At 34.0% G+C, this 5738-nt stretch overlaps 1 long non-coding RNA gene across 2 annotated transcripts; it reads right to left on the reverse strand.

Moving 5' to 3' along the window:
- Positions 1-3044: 3044 nt before the first annotated feature.
- Positions 3045-4214, reverse strand: LOC129917109 (uncharacterized). Of its 2 annotated transcripts, XR_008772587.1 has the most exons (3): positions 4004-4137; positions 3370-3936; positions 3045-3276 (listed from the first exon to the last, which is right to left on the reverse strand). It is a non-coding gene; the product is annotated as an uncharacterized LOC129917109 (long non-coding RNA). The 2 variants fall into 2 exon arrangements; XR_008772586.1 differs by lacking the exon at positions 3045-3276 and having other exon boundaries at positions 3299-3936; positions 4004-4214.
- Positions 4215-5738: the final 1524 nt, after the last annotated feature.

A 5738-nucleotide genomic window follows, 5' to 3' on the forward strand; every position in this document is an offset into this window, starting at 1 on the left:
GTGTGGTGAAAAGGTGAATAAAATATTTGACAGTTCATAAACTGTCAAGTCATACTAGGTGTGTTCATATTAGGTTCATTTTTGTCACTCTGATCTATGTGAGCTGAGCTAAGAATTTCAGTCGAGTTGTGCGCAACTCTTAGCTATAAATCATATTTTCGTTTCTAACTGCATATTTTTTATCTGCCACAACTAAGCGCACGGAAAAAAAGAAGAAAAACGATGAAAAAAATGTCAGCAAAAAATCTGTGGCCACAACCAATAACCGCTTAAAGCCTGGTACGCTGCTCGCGCTAAATTTTAGCTCCCATACAAATTATCGAAAAATTTTATCTGAGCTAAAATGGATCCCATACAAATTATCGATAACTTGTATGGGAATTTTATCTCGGCTAAAATTTAGCTCGAGCAGCGTACCAGGCTTAAGTCGAAAAAGAAAACAAAATTAAGTTTTACTATAATGCTCCGCATTTTTTAATTTACCTCAAAAACAACTCAATCTTTTATTAACTCGATGTAGATGGCTTTAATCTATCGTTTTTTATAGTTAAAACAGTAAAAATATGTAGACTTTGAATTGGAAAGCATCATAAGACCACTGAAAATTTTTTGTCTTAACTCACTTAAGCGGTTATTGGTTGTGGCCACAGAAATATTATAGGATATCTGCGGACTAGATTTAAAAAAAGGCTGTCAACAGCGTTTTTGTCAAAAATCATCGCTTTTTTGGGAGGAGCCTTAAGGCTTAACTACATTGGCTCAAAAAGTGAAAAAGTACAAAAGTGAAAATTTTCAAACGCATTTTTTAATAGTTTTTCGGACTGGAAAATTAAAACAAATGATGCAGAGAGCTTATTTTTTGGTCTTAAAAACAATTTGTATACTCTTTTTCACCAAAAAATTGCGCTAGCCAGAAAAAAAAATTTTCACTTTTGTACTTTTTCAAAAAGTGGTGTATGTAGTTAAAGCCTGGTACGCTGCTCGCGCTAAATTTTAGCTGAGATAAAATTCCCATACAAGTTATCGATAACTTGTATGGGATCCATTTTATCTCGGCTAAAAATTTTCGATAATTTGTATGGGAGCTAAAATTTAGCGCGAGCTGCGTACCAGGCTTAAGCCTTTAATACTATGTTTCCACCTACGCTAAATCCGAGATTTAGCTAAGTAGATTTAGAATAAATCTCGAGATTTATTTTAAATCTACTTCGCTCAACCTCAGATTTGGGTCCAGCTACCCTAAATCTAAGTTTTCACCTACTTTCAATCCGAGATTTAGAACAAAACTCGAGATTTATGCTAAATCTACTTAGCTAAATCTCGGATTCAGGGTAAGTGGAAACGTAGTATAAGGCTTAACTACATACACCACTTTTTGAAAAAGTACAAAAGTGAAAATATTTTTTTTCTGGCTAGCGCAATTTTTTGGTGAAAAAGAGTATACAAATTGTTTATTAGACCAAAAAATAAGCTTTTTGCATCATTCGTTTTAACTTTTCAGGCCAATAAACTTTACAAAAATGCGTTTGAAAATTTTCACTTTTGTACTTTTTCACTTTTTGAGCCAATGTAGTTAAGCCTTTAAGGCTTAACTACATACACCCACTTTTTGAAAAGTACAAAAGTGAAAATATTTTTTTTCTGGCTAGCGCAATTTTTTTGTGAAAAAGAGTATACAAATTGTTTTTCAAACCAAAAAATAAGCTTTCTGCATCGTTTGTTTTAATTTTCCAGCCCGAAAAACTATACAAAAATAAGTTTGAAAATTTTCACTTTTGTACTTTTTCACTTTTTGAGCCAATGTAGTTAAGCCTTTATGCTGGATTTACGTTGGTATATGCATGTTGAAAAATAAAGGAGGATATAAATATACCTGAAGTTCTTACGTACGAACGAGAGGCATGATGCAGACGAATATGTTCGTCTTCGCAACAATCTTCTTCTATAATCTGCATTTATGAAGAACTCTGCAATTTTATCTACTCTCTCTATCTAACATTTTCGGTTCTTAAATACTGTGTCCCTTATCAATGCAGACGTAATATGTAAATCCAACATTGGAGGTGGTAGTCTACCATAAGTAAATGTTTTGATTAATCTAGTAGATACGATTTGTATTGAATTCGTTGAAAGTGCGTTCCATTGAAAATCGCTAGTAAACTACTAGTAGTACTTTGCCACCTCCAAAAGAAACAGAGCCCAAATGAGTTCATTTCACAAATAAGGTCAGTTCAAATTAAATTTTCGTCATTGAAAAAATCGTTAAATGTAAGCTCCTCCCTACCCTTCAAGCAAACAGGTCCGACCTCGGTCCGAATCCGCTCCGCCTGAGGCGGAGCTGAGCCCGACTTCGGATCAGAAACTGGTCCGAAGGCGGCTCAAATTAGTATGGAAATTATAATCACCGCGAAGTCGATTGCATATGTATTGGTGTGGTGAAAATCTCCATTCCGAGAAAACGGAGCCGAAGGCGGACTTGAGTCGGAGCAGCGAAAACCTACCAGAAAGAGGAATAAAAAAGGGATGACGTTTCGCATTTGCGACCAAAAAAAGAACTAGATTTTTTTTTTTCACTGAAACTGTTTTTTTTTATTTAATTTTGGCAAACGAAATTTTCACAATATATACCTACAATAGGGGTATTCACGATCCGATGCAACTGGTCTTGTATCATTGCAAAAGTGCAAAAGTGTAAAATCTTGCAACACTACAACAACAAAATATATGGATTGAAATTTTACAATGGTCTTGCACTTTTGCTATACCCTAACCCTATTGCAAAATAAAAATACAATGGTGTAAAATTTTTTTGACAGATGGCAGCTCGCCGTCGCGTATCGCCCATGATGAACAGTTTATCTTTTTTATTCTTATTCTTTTTTATTTTGTTTCTTTTGATGTAATTTGTGAAAATAAATTAACCCGAACACAACAAAGAATGAAATTGTAAAAAAATTGAAAAAAAAAGAAGAAGCATCGGTGGAAAGACAACTCCGTAAAAAAAAAAGAGTGAAGCTGATATAATTCATATCATGGATTGTTACGATGACTATGATTGGACATATTGGAGGAAAGGATAGTGGGTGCCTTCATGGTTGCATGGTTGCTTTGTTTACATGCTCATTTGCGATCAGACTAATGTCAGAAAAACTATATGCGCATGTATTTTACTTTGAATTTATGAACACTTTTTCTGAATTGCGCCAGTTGTCAAAATTTTTAATTTGCCATTCAGCCTCTTCTCTAAAATTAACAATATATTATGTTAATTCCATCCTTTAAGAAAAAAACAGAAAACTTTGTTATAAACATTTATGTCAATATTTACAAATTAATTATATCCAACAAATTCGCGGCTACTTTTGTTACCTTGACTTGAATTTTGAACTTCCATTCAAAATTTTGATAGAATTGAGAAATAAAAGAAAGCTGTATCATTATCTGAATGTCGTCGATAATCACTCAATTCATTGGTCAAGTCGTGTTGCATGAGTCTCGCATTCTCTTCAATTTCCGCATTAGTTCGCTGAAGCTCATGAATCGTTTCTTCGTAAGCTAACTCTTGTTCATTGAGTTCGCTCTTGGCAGCAGTCAATTCGGATTTGGAACGTTGTTCTCTCTTACGCATCACAGTCATGTACTTTTCCATGTCTAGCAGTTTGTTGGATGAGAAATCACATTGTTTAGTGAGTTCACGAACTTTACTATCATACATTGGCTCCATTTCTTGACGATTTTGTGTTGACGTTCGATTTCTTGTTTAAATTTAACAAGCCTTGGCTTCGATTAAATCGGCACGAATGCGTCGCGACTCCCATGGACTTGGTGGGAGGGATGCATTTAGTGATGTATCAGCACTGGCAATGCGTATAGAATTTGCACTGTCGTTGTTGGAGGCTGATTTGTTGAAAGAAGTGTTTAGGCTTGTCACGATGACTAGAAGTAAAAATATCAAAAAAAAAAAAAAATAATAATAATAAAAATAATAATGAAAATTATTTACCTTCCAAGCAGACGTCCTCCTTCTTCATCGTGTTGTTGACATTTGACTCCATTTTTGTAGGAGAGAGTTTCGTCAAAACAATGATGGCCGCCTCGTTAAGAGGGGAAGTAACAAAATCTAGAAAAGAAAAAAAGTAGTAGATTATAGAGATGAGTCCATTTGGTAAGGTAGAGTCGGGAGTAGATCTGTAGAAAAATAAAAGATTCATGAGATATAATTATATTTCATTCCGGAAATGTAGCCGGATATGAAAGGCAAAAAGGAAACCGATGAATTGTTGTTTCTCAAAATCTTCTATAACAAGTAGAAATTGGAAGAAATCTTTTTGGGTTATGGGTTTGTGTCCATGCTATCACTACTATATTCACCTTGTGGTATAGAAAAAGCAATTACTATGACTGTATATCAGTTAGGCACATGATTGGAAATGATTATGACATAGGGAAGACACCTACTAGGGCTATATACCTGATAGGTACATGAATCACAGATGATGGTGTGTGAGGAATCACACCATTTGCAACCTGAAATATAGAGTCAGAGATAAATGTGGAGGTGGGAGAAAATCTGGAACGATAGAAAAGAAAGAAACACTGGGTGGCAATAGCGTAGTTATTCACCAGTACGAGTAGTTTGTAAAAGTGGATTCATATCGTCGGTGGCTAGTACCAGCTACCAAAGTGATAAAAAGTTAAAGTTAGTCAGCAAAACCAAGACCTTTTTTTTTGTAAGGCAGTGCGTTTTTTTTTTGTATGTTGTATATCCGGCAATAATTCGAATTGAATTTTAATTCAAAATTTAAAAAGAACCAAAACCGGATACTGATCCTCTGGCGAGCGAAGGAAGTTTTTATTGAAAAGCTAAAATAAGAAAAATAAAAAAATCCCAAATCGGTAAGTGGTACATTATGATAGTCTTAAATACAGTTATCTAACGTTCCAACGCGTTTAGGCTTTAACGGTGAAAGGGTCTCGAGATTTGGCGGTCACCGACAAAGTCAAACGGTCGTGGCCGCCAATAATATTTAACATTCCTCAAGAAAATTTATTGAATGCACCTGAGAATTCTTTCAAATCGTCTTTCACCCCAAGCATTTTATTCAAAAAAAAAAAAAAAACTTTTTCGGCGAATTATAAAGAAAGGAAAACTCCAACCTAAATTGCAAAGATAAATCGTGAAGACATATATAAGAATCCCAGATGCGTGCAAAAGGCACTTCCACGAAGAATCCGCAGAATTAAAACCGAAACAAAATTAAACAGAAATCATTACAAAAAAAAAGAAATATTTATAACAGAAAAAAAGAAAGATAGAGAAAAATTAAAATCATAAAAAAATTTTTTTTTGGGTGATATTTTCGTTTAAGAAATTAATAATTGTAAAAAAAAAAAAAAAAGAAAAAAAATAGTTTTTTTTTAATAATTCAATTTTTTTTTCAATTTTCTGTAATTCTTTTGAAAAATTTAAACTTCAAAAAAAAAAAGGATAAAAGCAAATACGAAATCCTTTAAGAGGGAAAGTTGATACCCGCTAGAGTTAGAAAACCCAACCCTCGGTGCCTTCGGGAAAGGACGTCATAGAAGACGCAACCAAACATTTTTTTTGTACTCCTAAACTGAGCTCAATTTAGGCAGGTGTAGAGTTTCGAAAATTTGAATTAAAAGGACACAAAGGTCCAAAATCCAGAGTGAGTTTTTGTATTTCAAAAGGTACAGGGGGATATTCACCTTGAGGT

Source organism: Episyrphus balteatus, chromosome 3 (genome assembly GCF_945859705.1).
Source record: "Episyrphus balteatus chromosome 3, idEpiBalt1.1, whole genome shotgun sequence".
Lineage (NCBI taxonomy): Eukaryota > Metazoa > Arthropoda > Insecta > Diptera > Syrphidae > Episyrphus > Episyrphus balteatus.